This window comes from Lonchura striata, chromosome 3 (genome assembly GCF_050655825.1).
Source record: "Lonchura striata isolate lonStrDom1 chromosome 3, ASM5065582v1, whole genome shotgun sequence".
Lineage (NCBI taxonomy): Eukaryota > Metazoa > Chordata > Aves > Passeriformes > Estrildidae > Lonchura > Lonchura striata.
Genome location: NC_140705.1, coordinates 39,328,443 through 39,343,359, shown reverse-complemented (window position 1 = coordinate 39,343,359; position 14,917 = coordinate 39,328,443). Strand labels below are relative to the sequence as shown.

At 37.2% G+C, this 14,917-nt stretch overlaps 1 protein-coding gene across 22 annotated transcripts in view; it reads right to left on the bottom strand.

The window, feature by feature from the left end:
• Positions 1-14,917, bottom strand: part of KLHL32 (kelch like family member 32) — a 118,897-nt gene that overhangs the window by 100,205 nt on the left and 3,775 nt on the right. For 6 of the 22 annotated variants that reach the window (XM_085574892.1, XM_085574879.1, XM_085574873.1 and 3 more), the window contains exon 2: positions 9,387-9,480. The exons of 3 other annotated variants lie outside the window; for them this stretch is intronic. The gene's annotated coding sequence lies outside the window, so the exon portion shown is untranslated. 13 more of the 22 variants (XM_085574875.1, XM_085574890.1, XM_085574889.1 and 10 more) reach the window with 9 other exon arrangements.

Genomic DNA, 14,917 nt, shown 5'->3' with positions numbered 1-14,917 from the left:
CCTGTCACTACATGCTCCTGTAAGAAGCCCCTCTCTCACCTTCGTACAAGCCCCGTTTAGGTATTGGAAGGCTGCTGAAAGGTCACCCAGAGCTTGTCTTCTTTACTGCTGAACAGCTCCAGCTCACAGCTGTCTTCACTGGAAAGGTGCTCCATCCTTCTGATCATATTTGTGGCCCTCCTCTGGATCTGCTCTAATAGGTCCACAAATGTGGAAGGCTTCTCTAAATCAAGTCAGAATTTTTTATAATGGAATGCAACAGAAATTTAACTAGAAAGATCATCATTATTTCTCCTGATAACTTTAGAAACAAACATGGAAAGGGACATACAATAGCAAGGTGTGATCAGAAATGGTGTCTACTTCACCAGGGCCTCATTCACATATGTCTTAGATTTTTAACTTTCACAACCATCGAGATGCTTTTATTGAACACAACAATTATTATTTTCTAGAGATTAAGAGTACTTAAACATGTTTTTGAAACTACTTCAAATCTGCATATAGACTACACCAGATAGGAATATACTGTACTGCAATCTACAATCTTGACAATTGGGCCACATGAACTTTTCATATCTAAGAACAAAACATTAAAAAACACATAAAATATTACGAAAAGTGTGATTTCTTATTAGTGTATAGTCTTGTATAACTGAGGTGATCAGTTATGTGTCTATATGGCATTTCCAGTGAACAACTATTTATATATTTCAATAAAATCACACAGAGTTTATACAGCTCTATGGGACCTGCAATTGCATTAATGAAGTTAAAAATAAAAGGCTGTGACTACCAGCAGTTAAGTAAACATGTACTTTCTAAGAATGGCCTTCAGTAGCCACAGGGTGGCAGAACTATACTTCAATATAACTTGTACTTTCCGGACAATGACAGTATTTCAAAGAAAGGGTTTTCCACCCCTTACAGCATAATTACAGTAATGTAAAATACTTGTTCTGTGTCCAGTGGGTGCTTTCAAAGCCAGGAATCAGAGGGGAAAAATGTCTGTACATAAAAGTACAACTAAACAGCAGTTCTATAAACATCAAAACAATGCAACAGGTTACTGACCTCCATATTTCTATTTTGAAAAAAAATTCAAGTCATGGAGTATCTGATCACTAAAATCCCTATCAATTTTACCCTGTACAGAATCAAAGAATCACAGAATGGATTGGGTTAGAAGAGCCCTTAAAGATCATCTAGTTCCAACCCCACCTCCCATGGGCAGGATCCACTAGACCAAAGTCCCATTCAACCTGACCTTGAACACTTTCAGGAATGGAGCATCCACAGTTTCTCTGGGCAACCTGTTCCAGTACCCCCTGGCCCTTTGAATAAAGAATTGCTCCCTGGCATCTAACCTAAACCCTGTAAAACCATCCCCCTTTTCCTATCATTACCTGGCTCTGTAAGTCAGTCTCCCTCCTGTTTTATAAGGCCCCTTACTCTAAGGCCACTGAGACGCCATGCTCCAAGTTGTTCTCCAGGTTGAACAATCCCAACTGTTTCAGCCTGTCTCTGCAGGAAAGGTGCTCCAGCCCTCTGACCATGTTTGTGACCTGGACTCTTTCTAACAACTCACCATTCCTTGTGTTGAGGACCCCAGAACTAGACACATAATTGACTTATGGACTCTTCCTCCACTCTTCAATCTAAGAGAAAAAATATTTGCAAACACCTTTCTGTTAAGAAAAATGGGTATCAAAAGATTTCTGACAGCTTTAAGCAAATTGGGCTTAAATTGTGATAATGAAACACACTTTGATGAGGCCAAGAGGGAAAGAAGTAGGAAGAGGAAACAAAAACAGCATGAAGGAAGCTGGTGATGAAGACCTGCTACAGTTATTTTTGGGTTTTCTCTTTTGCAAAGGGGATGGGGAAACAGTGGAATAGTACACAATACCAAAATCAGATTGATATCTGAGAAAATATAATAGGAAGCATGTCTTTTTCTACAGTGCAATCATAGGAAGAGAAGCAAAAGGTCATCAGGGAATAATTCTAATTGCTGGACAAGAAGACTGAATGCTCAGGAGAGCAGACTGTGAAAGTACACAGAAGAAAGACAGAGACAAGGGCAGGGAAGATCCTGGGCTAAAATGTGTGTGTGACAAAACCATCAGATTGAGAAGAAAGCAAATAAAAGAATCAATGTCTTTTAAAGCCCATTCCATCTAGGTTTTAGACTAGAAATCAAGATCTCGAAGTCTTGCACCTTTTTGTGTGGAGAAACAGCTGCAGAACATTTGCTTTCCCTTTCTGATAACTGTGATGGGTTATAGTCAATAATTTCAGACAGTTTACTTATCTTAGTGCTAATGGTTCCCATCATGCTGCTCTTCCATTCAGTTGGTACAGCTCTTCAAGATTTTTTTAGTTTTCCTTTAAGAAAGTATCAAAGGGTTACATGCTCATGAAACTAAGAATACTGGAAAAGGCAAAAAGCTATGTGCTCCAATATCAAAACTGAAGTTCCCTACAATCAGCTGACTATAACAAAAGGCACAGGTATTCCTAATTCCATCACTTCTTAAAATATGAATGTCTGAACTCCCTTAGGGCCCCTTTTCTACACTTAAATTGTATCAAAACTTCTAAAAGCCTGGCTAATGCCAAGCCAGCATAAACTCTTGTATTACAAGGATGCCTACATTACTGTTTAGCTTTAAGGTGCTTCAAGTATAAAAGGAATTTTTACACATAGCTTTTCATAATTGACTTAGAAGTTTAAGTAGGAGTGACAGGACCTGAAGTTAGAGTTCAGAAGTAAATCCATCTAATTTAGACCTTTTCCTTACAACAAATTCAGATCGATTGAAACACTTCTTTACTGAAAAGATATATTTGATTTAAGCATTAAAGAAATCTAGATTGAAAGAGAAAATCAAAACTAATTAGATGACCAGAATAAATATGACTTACAGAAAAATTCCGTTTGTGGGTGAGAAACAGCGGGAGAAAGTGGAACGGGTTGACTATCTCTAAGTTCTATTACACACACTGCAATCACAAAAGCCATAAGCAGTGAAGCCTGCACAGTCATCTCTGCTTCTATCTCTTTTCCCTGTTTTACATTGCCTTCTACAGATTAAAAAAGAAACAAAAAACTTGTATCTTCAGAAAGATAGAATTTCCATTATGTACATATTTTGTTACCGTAAGACCACAATTTCTTATATTCACCACCAGCAACATGTTTACACAGTCAGTGCTACCTCTATAACCTCAATGAGCTTAGCTAGACAACTATCCCTGGTCTGGGATAGGCAAAGTGGCACTGAAGATGTCAGATGGATTTTTTGCATTCATAGACAAAAATCTGCAGGAGTTTTGCTATACACAGAGGACTGTACAAACCTTACCTGGACAAAGGAGAAAGCTCTTATAATAACATTAGAAAGAAAAATGCTCTCCACTAAAGAGGGATATCAATGGGCAGATTTATTTAGGGAACTGTGGCCTTCTCCCTGCTCCCTGTGAGTACAGTCTGCTGGAGTGTGAGCTTTTGGAGCATTAGGACAGCTGGGAATGGTACAGTTCTAACCAGAAGAAGCTGTGGTTCATGTATCTGCTGGGAACGCAAGGGAAAACATCAGGACACCTGACCTCTTACATTGGTAAACAGCTGAATGTCCTGCCCAAGCTGGTAATAAATTTAGTGTATTCTTTTTCTCCAAGGATTTAGCCAGAATCTAGATTTCATGCTAGTATTTTACTGAAATAGATCTTTTTTTTTTCTCTCATCCTTTACTCAATACATTTCATTTCTAACACAGACTTTATTCAATATTCCAGACCAGCTACATAGAAAATGTTCTGATATCAACCACTAATATTAAAACCCAGTGTTAATACAAAAAATAAAAATTCCCTCAGAGCAGAAGGGACATACCAAGTAAGAAGGGGAGGTGACAGGAAATACAATCTAAAAAAACTCACAGTGAAGATGCATATATTTGTAGTATGAGTCATAACTTTGACAATGTCTTTAAAAACTCAGTTTAAGGAAATACTTTTTACTAACGTAAAATATCACTCTAATTAAGCTCTATCAAATAGGTTAATAGAGAAACATATAAGTTCTTGTTTGGAAACATCAGGTTTGAATGTGCTCTATTCTCTGCTTTTCAGAGACAATCCAAGAATTCATAATTTAAATCCTTTGGGTACACACAGATTTAAAGACAGACTTGGATCTATTTTCATGCAAATGTTACATCAATACTTCTTAGATTATTTAAACAAACAAACAAAAAACCAAAACAAACCCACAAAGCAATAAAAAAAACCTCATGCAAACAAACCAGAAGCTACATTTCAAAAGAGAAGTAAAATATTTTTTTTTTTAAACAAGCTGTTTAAATTCCCAAGGGCACCTATGAAAGACTGCATAAAGCTAAAGTTAGGTGCTTACTTGCAGAAGTGAAGAATTTAATACTTGTATACTTTTGATTTTTTCTATCACTTAAAGTGACATCTTGTTCTTCCCTTTATATACATGCAATCAACTTGCAGCTTGAGTTGTCATTCTGAAGCATCTGTCACTACCAGGACATTAAACTGATACGTTCAGAAAGTCTCTAAGGTTTGTGAATACTTCTAGAAAAACATCAGGCAATTTGTGCAGACAGACCTACATGCCTAACTGAAGTTTGCAAATTGAATGCCAGTCACTAGAATCCCACCATATTTGAGGAAGCTAAACAGTGTCAAGCAGGAGGAAAAAAATAAAAAAGGCATTTGTTTCTTTGTTTCTAAAATAACATTTATTTTTTAATTTTAAGGGCAATAATTACCTTGTTAAAAACCACTAAGTGCTACAAATAGCTACTTATAATTCAAGTTACAACACTGTTTCTTCTATAAATTATGGACAGAAATTAACAGACTTTGAATTCCTGTTGAACACTAGGAAGTGCTATTTACTGGGAGGAATTGTTAAACATCAGAACAGCTTGCCCAAAGATCTTGCGGAGTCTTCATTCATAGAGATATTCACAACACCTCAGGACACCATCCTGGACAATCTGATCTAGCTGATCCTGCTTAAATAGGGGGCTTTGACTAAATTATGTCAAGAGGTCCTTTCCAACCTCGACAATTCTGTGCTTTGTGTGATTCTCTGTGGTACAGCTGAGAAGACTACAAATGCACTGCATTGCATGCAAGAGCATATTAGTCCCATATGACCTATTCATTCTACATTCCAATCTTCTTGAAGACATTTTAGCTCATAAAAGGAAACAGAAGGGGCAAAAGGGGGAAACTGTATCAAAACCATAGCAAATACACATGCCTCCAGATCTGTGTTATGTGTCTAAGTAGGGCACATTTATGAGTTTCAGTCTTTTCCATTTATTGGAACTGCCTAGAAATACTTTAAACTTCTGTCTAGAAATAATACCAATTCAACCCAAATGTATGTAGCATTAAATACTTCTTTTGTCATAAGGAAGTAGGTGGTTTTTTTGGGGTTTTTTTTAGGACAGGAAAAATTGGTAGTAATAGATGTGCAATTACTGTTCATATGAAGTGTGATGATTATTTCACTTGATAACCAAAAATAATATTTTTGAGCAATATAAGCATGCACTTTATAAAAAAAATCCAATTAAACTCAAATAAGATTTGAATTCAGTTGATAATATACAAACATTTACTGTTATTTCAGACCCTGTAGAGTATATAAGCCATCTTCCTGGCGTGATGAGAAAGATGACCATGGAAACACAGGACATTCAGTCCCTTCTGCATCAGTATCTCAAGTGGCACCAGGCATTCCTATTTCAGAGAGTAAGCTGAGCCCTGCATGACTCCTGACAAAGAGCAAAAAATTTATTTTCTTTAACTAAACTTCAGTGAGGGTATTTTCAAAGTTTTCCAACAGATGGTCATCAACCAAAAAAAATCCAAGCAATTTAAATAATCTTGAATAAATTTGAAATAATGTTTGCTTTTAAATGTAATGCTTCTGATAATCAAAGGTTAAGGCAACAAATTAGGATGTATCAGAATTGAGTTGCACTACAAAGCTTCTGAAAAGATAATTCTGCTTACTATGATGTCTGAGAAAGCCACTGCTCCTAGAGGCCACAGCAGACATCTCCATCAAAAACTACACTGCCGGGTAGAGAAGAAAACCAAAACAAAAGGAAACCATGAATCATCAAAGGGACAACAGTGGCCAATTACTGTTACTGTCATATCCCAGAAAAAAAATCAATATTTTCCTGGATATGGTAGCAACAAAACTCTACAAGAGAGCCTTGATGTGAGGCTCTTCCTCCAAATCTCTTCTGCATGGACATGTGTAAGGCCAAAATAGTCCCTTCATTCCTAAAATGTTATTAAAGTACTCAGAGAAGTCAAAGCTCTAAAACTGAAAGGTCCACAATCCTTTTAGCAGAGCATGGAGTTATCAAGCTTGTATTACACAGGTTTGGGTATTGCTTGTTTTGGGATTTTTTGGTAGTGGAAGAGAACTTTCATCAAACAATTCATTTGACTAGATATTATGTTGTTAATTGCTTTAACTATGCACTTTATCTACAAGATCTCACATTAGCATTTTTAATTATTTAAAAGACATTAAATATTGCTGGTACCAGCAGGATCGGAGATTAACTTCTGAATAGTCACTCTTGTTTGAGAGTAAAGCATTTGATTCCAGCTGTTATGAACTTTCAAACAAGCAAAAGCAACATTTGCTGACATAAAAGGGACAATCAACTCTGCAAAAGAATGGTGATAAAATTAAACTGCCTATGTCCAACAAAACAATATTATTTTACACTAGACACTTGGCAAAATTTTAAAAAATTAACTTGCTGGGGGAAATCTGAATTACGGTATTTTCCTGTATTATTCTGACTTATATGCTGTATCAGAACACTTCTACATTCTTTTTAGTCCAGCTACTTTTTCATTAGTTTAGATTCCTAGCCTCTAACCCACATGGAAGCCATCTAGCTTGCTTTTACATTTGGACCACATAGCAAATAATAACATTTAAATATATTACTGTTAGTACACCTCTAGAAGACTCAATGGGAAAGCAGGATCCCTAATATCAACTGAGTTTCTCAATCAAAATTAGACACAGACTGATTTAGGAAGAAAAATGCTGACTCAGGCTCTAACACTAGAGAATAGTCATGTTGCAATCACAGGTAAGCCATGAAAATAAACACATTTTAAGGTATGAAATAGCCAAAATAAACCAATCAGGGTTTCCTTCCCTGTCACCAAATGTATCTCCTGGAATAAAACTGTATCTGAAGCTCTCACCTCACAAAAAGAATAAAGTTTATAGGGCTGAAGATTACTGAGAGAATCTTGAAAACATAATCTAACACCAGGCTTATGACTCCTACTGGGGAATGTCTGAATAAATGTGATTACTGATGTCTGGGAATTGACTTTTAGACTTTGAATTCTTGAGAATGACAGTGCTAAGATTAAAAGCCATTCAATGATACAACAAGTAGAAGCTATTCATCAGTGCCTTGAGCTGGGAACAGAGAAACACTCATCCAAAAAATGCTGACTGGCATAAAGATGGCCTGAAGCACCCACTCCTACCCTCCAATGTCCGAGCCCAAGGATACTGCAGATACATCCAAGGACTAAAAGGATAATTAAATTGTGCTTGATTTCTCTTTACCAAATGGCACACACACAAGAAGCTGGATTTGAATCAGAGACTTTGCAGGGGACAGACTGCTCCTCACCTTGCCAAGGAACTGAACCATTGCACTGTACATGATCCAGCACTATAAGCACACATTCACTGCTTCTTTTCCATCCTTGGACAGTAAGATGCTAAATGCAGCCAAGAATTGCAGGACTACTTCAGCCAGGTTTATTCATTTACCTTAGTTATTCGACACTACAGTCACCCCCATCTAATCAGGAGACAACTGATCTCCAATAAATAAATACATAAATACATAAATATATAAAAAATAAATAAAATCTGAAAGCTTTCTCCCCACCTTGAAAGCACTTTAACCTATAGATCTGACAGTATTGTAAGTCACTCAGCATATAGAAGCTCTTGCATCACCACTAGGACTAGCTTCACCACAAGCTTGCTCTCTTTGCTCTCAAGCTAACTCTTGGTTATATTTGAAAAACAGATGCAAGCTTTTTCTTCTGTATTTATACCAATTTCAAGATAACCAAATGAAGGCTTTTGTCATCCATTTTCAGAAGAATACAATCTGCAGAGTAACTAGAACTAAAAGCTATCTATGTTCTATCTAAATTCCTTTAGTAAGTGCTACTGGCTATACAAACCTTCTCAAAGATGAATCCAAGTCTGAGGCAGCAATACTATTAGGATTCAATAGTTTCCTCAACTTATTAGCACCTAAGTGTGGTCTTTGAAATCTATTTCTCACAGAGAGAATAAAATTTCTGAATCTGGACTGTAGTTCACTGACCTGCAGTTCCCAAGGAATCACCACTTCACCTGTATTCAGCATAGCCCAGTGCAGAGACCTGCAGATGTGGCAGTACAAGTAATTTCTAAACACATTACTCACACAAAATACTACACCACAAATAGTGTTCCTACATATTTTACCAATTTGTTCAGGTATCTCTACACAACACAGTCAACCTCTATGCCCTAATGGTATTTTATGTAGAAGGTTTCACCTCTTCTGTAAAACACATTTCTTTTTCCTACCATCACAGTCACAAAGACATTTGAGCTATTAATCAAATTTTCCTGCCTACTTGGCTCCAGTGGAACCCTACCACCAAGAGATTCTCTGTGAAGACCCTAAGATTGCTGAAGACACATTTCAATTCCACACAGGAAATAAATAAGAAAAAGGGTCAGCCTTAGCCATGATTTTTATTACCATTCCAAGACTGATCTAGTCTATCTTTTAAGGCTAGAGATTCTTTGCTACAAAAATTTGCAAAAAGGTCAACATGAGTTTTCAGCTACTAAGATACTTGGATATTACTCAATCACAAAAACTATGTGTATAAAATAAAAACAGAATATTGATTTTGGGGTTTGGTACAATTTAACTACTTAAAAAAAACATAAATGGATCCCTTCAGCCACCCAACTGGAAAAGCCCTATTGCCTACCTGTTTCTTAAAACCGTAATGTTAAACTCAAAAAAAACATAGAACACAAAATAATAAGGAAAATAAATTCTTTAAATTCCATGTAGTAGGTAATAAACTCATTAAGTACTAGAAGAAGAGCTTTCCTTATGGGAAAAGGCTTGTGAGAGGATTTTTGAATAATTCTTTTCTTTAGCTAACTACAGCATTTTAAGTGACTGCAAGATTGTTAATACTGAGAAACAGGTAGCAAATGTTCTTGAAAATATCTTGGAGAGATACAAAAGACTCACAGCAATACTGAATGCAGCTGAAGATTTTCACCCTTCTCTGAGGCTGGAGTTCATTAAAATCATTTGCCCTTCTTTTCTTTAGATTTTCTGAAAACTGAAAACAGGAGAACACTAAATGTTACTGAAATTTATTCCAGGTTCACAAACAATGTTTTTCAATATTTGAAAATTACTTGCTTCTTTTGTTCACAGTCTCTTCTGCCTTTGCAAAGAATGAATAACAGCCCATCTTTTATTTGTTTTCAGTTTCTCACAGAACCAGTTTGTTATGACTGCTCTCTCCTACACAAAAGCTGGTCAGGGTTTCCAAACACCCTTCTGTTTATTTATGGCAAGCTGCAGTGTAAACATTTGCTTACTACAAATCAGTGCCAGAAATTGCTAAATAAACCCACTGTTTTAACACCTTTTACCCCCAACTATATGAAAGAAAACTAAACACAGTCCACATGCCTTTCTCCAGTCTGCATATATTCATCACAGGTCAAAGCAACTTTCTCTTCTTTCAAGACAGAATGGGTACAAGTTCAGCAGCAGTCCTGGCTTCTATACTTCCTTCTTTTGCCTGACCTGGTTTAAGAGTGTAAGAGAGACTTCTGTGAGGATGCTTTTTAATTTTTAGGGGAAGGTTTTTTATTTTTTCTTAAAGCTCTAAGAGACATGCTGGTGATCCAATCCCCAACAGCCCTTCACAAACAGTGATGCCAGCAAAGCACATGAGCAACAAGCTGCAGCAGGAGGGCAGAGGAATCAGGAGTACCTCAAGCCAGTACAGCTGCAGAACATCTTGTGTCAAAACAAGATGCATAAGGTGTCATAAACCCATTAGATGGAATTTTCTGATAAAATCTGGCTCTTCTGACAGCTTTCAAATGTGTGCAATAGAGATAAAGAGATGGAAAATAACCTCAGTTGACAACAGATAGAGGGGCTTTTTTCCCCCTTCAAATAGAAGGTTCTGAATTTACAGCTGAAGATTTTGTTCAACCATTCCCTAGCCCTCCTTAGTGTGAGACACAACTTTACTTGAAGAAAAATTTCTGTTTCAAGGAAAAATACCTAAACTTAAGATATTAAACTTTTTTTTTAATCTCTGGTCTTTAATTAGGAGCAGAAGTTGAATTATAAAAAGAATGGACAAGTGTTTATACTTCTGTGCCTTCTCCAGCTCTAAGCAAAAGAAACACTTCTGTTCACACTTTTTTCTTTCCTCACACAGACTATACCAACTAGCTCAGAAAAAACAACAACAACAAAGTCACAAAATCCCAAACAAACAGCAGAATACCCAGAATACCACCCTTCTTTCTTCTATCTTTAGATCCCTGTAACTGTATCACCACTTGTTTTTCCTTCTCCTTTAGGTGTTCAGGGCTTGAACTGGTTTGCTATGGACTAATTGATGATCACATAGTAATCTCCCTCACTACCAGGGCCAAAGAATAAATATATTAGGAACTAAAGACACAGCCTATGGAAATTCACTCCTTGGGTTTCCCACAACAATTTTCAACACTCAAATACAGGATGAAATGTAGAAACATAATGTGTAATTCACAGAATCAACCTATGCCACTGAAGATGCTTTGACTCCCCTTCCCCGGCATGCCCCATGCTCTGCCACATATTATTGCCTCAGTGCACAGGTGACACTTGTGTTGCCACTGGTGTCATGGTACAAACCCAGAATGACATCCCACAACACTGCCTACAACCAGACAAAATGCAGGCATTTGCTCTACTCCTCCAGCTCTGCAGTACATGCAGAGGGAGGTGGAAAGCTGGAGGTGTTTTTGTCTTAAACTGCTACAAATTACAACTGACAAGGTTCTGCTACTAGAGCCTTAACTCTCTTCACCTACCCAGCAACACCACTAAAAATCAATGCAAGTCCATAGTACAAGTTAGTTCTAATTAGCAAAGACAGTAAATTCAAACAGCCTGTCTAGCAGCTTTCCAGCCTTTAAGGTAGTTGCACTACAGTAGATTGGGAATCCTGGTGTTATAAATGAATCCGTCAATTTAATAATGAAAGGAATTTATTAAAACAAATCAAAGTAAAATTGGAAAAGCCTCAAGCAAATCAGCACCGAGCTAGGCAATTGGTGCTGGGTGAATGGGTCCAGATTGTGCAGCTCCATACCCCTGGCAGCTCAGAGGGCACTGATTTCAGGGTCTTTACTTGGAGAAAACAGGGTCTCTTTTATACTGTTTTCAGACTTAGTAGGATTCTAGAGGGCTTTCCTGTTACATTTTTCACATATTCATGCATGTTCTTTTCTTGTGGTTCTTCTAAACTGAGGTTTTCCCAGAATACTCTGCTGAAATCCTGTTAGAAGGTAATCCCTTCGAATATCTTGTTCTGGTGATGAATATTCACCTTATCATTCAATGCATATCTTCTAGACAGAATAATCCTTCTAATAACCATCTTTAGAGACAGGAATTCATCCTGTGTATATTGCTCTTTCCCATCACTTGGTTCCATTTGGAAGGATACTGTACTTTTTAATCCTGAGCACAAATTTATTCTAAATCATATATTACACTGGGGAAATGCAAACAGCTGCAAGGAATAGGAACTCCACTAATTTTGTAAGACTTATTCTCATCTTCTGTCATTACATCCAAAGATGTGAATCATGGAATCTGATGCCATTATGTATGATGGACCTGATCAGAAGGTCTTAGAGAAATTGAACAAATCTAATAAAAAGAAAGCAAACAAGCAAACAACAACAACAAAAAAACAGAAATGGCATCATTCAAATTCAATATATACTTGAGGACCCAGTCACACTGGTCCAGGAGAGCTTCCTCCTTTATTAGGCAGCCAGTCCCAGCTACTGAAATATTTTGGAGTTTGACTTGCTCTCTAATGCTGAATTCCTACTTCTGTTTCACCTCCATTCATAGTTATCCGCCCTAAGTAAGCAAGCAAAGCATACCTAGTTCTTCTATTTACATTTCGGCAACATGTAAGTTTCTGCAATTCTGTGTGTTTGGAGGATGGAGTGAGGTATGAAACACAAATGGACAAGAGTTCATTTGCATTGCCATCATTCAATTTCCTACACACTTTCCCTGCAAGCAATTACTTTCCCTACTTTCCCTTTTGCATTTAAATGCAAAAGTCACCGCAGACTGCCACAAATACCCAGGATACTTTAATGTAGTAACCTTTACAGTGAGGTTACCTCACTGTAACCTCACTGTAAAGGTTCCACTCGAGGATGGGAAGCGCAGTGCAGCAGGGGTTGGCTCTTCAGTGCACTCCACAGTGCTGACACACTGACCCTGCCAAAAGGAGTTCTGCTCCCTTCTTATTTGTTGTCTGAATTTTCTACCAAAACAGAAAACGTGAAAAAAAAAAAAAAGTTCAGCTAAGGAATACACCAAACTCACAAAACAGGTACTTTTATCCCCACAAGAAGACAGCACTTCAGTTCAGCCTTGATCTTGAGACCTCTATTTTCATCTCCACAGTTCATTTAAGTCAAAGTCCCAACTCTGTTCTGAAAACATCACCTCACTTCTTTCTTTTTATTTTTTTTTTGTTGTTGTTCTATGCAACTAAAATATAGGTCACTGACTGAAAGGGGGCTTTCAAAACTAACAGAGAAAAGGCAAAAACCACAGGAGATGTATCCCCTCAAAAGGAGAACCTTCTTCTTATTGCTTTAAAGACAATTTTAAAATCTGTATTAGATCAGGAAAAGACTACTGTTATTAACACTGTCTTATAAATGTAATTGTTGGGGAAAAAAAAGCCAATAAGACCAATTTTAGAAAACTTCAAAAATAAACCTGGAAAATATACATTCCACATATCCTGATGACATTTCTTCAACTACATGTTTTTATCTGTTTTGTCTTGATAGGTCAGGTAGAGGCACAGTTTAGCTTACAAAGGGCAGCAGCCCTTTTACTTTATTTGACCTGAAGTGAAACCTGATGGAAAATGTTTCAGACATAATAAGGCCATAAGCTTGCTCACATCTTCTTCAAAATTTGTTATTAATCTAAGCAATGCTGTTTTCACTTAAGCAATCACTTTTAAAAACAAACAAATCATACAGAACAGAAATCAAACCTTAAGAACAGTGGACCTCAATCACACTGATACCTTCAAAACAAAACCCCTCTGTAATCCAAACTAGTAAATCCAACTGGTTTCTTAGTGAAGATTAGAATAAAAGGTTACTCTGGAGGCACAAGGGGTTAAAAAAATGGAAGAGTTTAGACTACTGAGGGGAAAAATCCACGATCTTATGATCCATCCTAAACAATATCAGCACACAGGAAAACCACAAAATTAAATTAGGTGCAAACATTACAACATCTATACTGCCAAATACCACCACTATATGTATCATTCCTGTCAGGAAAAACAAAGACACTCTTGAGAACAACCTTAACTTTCATATACTGACAAATCAAAATATTTACAATATTCATCCCCCTACAAAGCTCATTCCCTACAATTAAAGCTCTTCTAAACTGCCACAGCATATTGTTACGGAAATTTTGGCAGAACAAATTCTTAATTTACATAACTGTTGAGAGTAGTCACCTAACTTTGAGGAAAAAAAATCATGCATTCTCAAGTATCACTGATGTTCTGAAGCCTCTGATTTATTTTACTCATAATTGTTACATATTTCATTGCTTTCTCGTCACAGGGAAATACCCAACTGTCAATACCAAGGTCAACAGCTTCCAACTGGCATGAGTGTGACTGGAATTTGTACAGCATTCACTACTGAAATGTCACTTTCTGAAACAGCATCTTTCTTGCTTCAAGCCAAAGGAGTGCTGTATTTCGAAGATCTAGCAGTGTATGTAGGTGCATAAAGACTCCTTGGTACTGGCCCAGTTACCACAGGCTATCTGCCCTGAGTGACTTCACAGCCACTAACAGCAAGGAGCACAAAAGGTTTCCTAATTCAGGTACCTTGTCTGTGAAAACTCCTGCCCCAGAAAGGAAGAGGAATACTGCAGGTCCACAGCAAGCCCAGCAATGGACTTCAGTGTTGAATCTTAGCTTAGTCCAAATTTTTCTGTAGTTTAAATGCAATTAAACTACATCTGATAAATCTTGACAGAACATTTTTGTAGAATCTAGAACACAGACTAGCACCTGCCCAGAACCTGCCACAGCTCCTTGCTGGCCTACATTAGACATTTCCCTTTCTGTAAAGGTCAGGCAGATTCAGGGTGCTGGTCCATATGGGAACACCCAGAATCAGGAGTTTCAAAGCCCCCCTGGTCTCCCAGTTTAAACTGCCAAACTCCAAGGGAATTGCTTCATTTTCTTCTCTTGAAGTTACCTCCCAGAGTGGCCTCTAGTCCCTGCTTTCTTCAGGCTTAGCAGAAATGCCCATCAAAAATGGTCTCCTAAGTATGTTTCTTATCAATGTGAAGGTTCTAACTGTTCAAAGCCCAAAATTCAGTCAGGGGTAAAACCCACACATTAGACAAAAATTTTAAAAAATAGTAATAATTAAAACAATTACGAGACCCTATGAAGG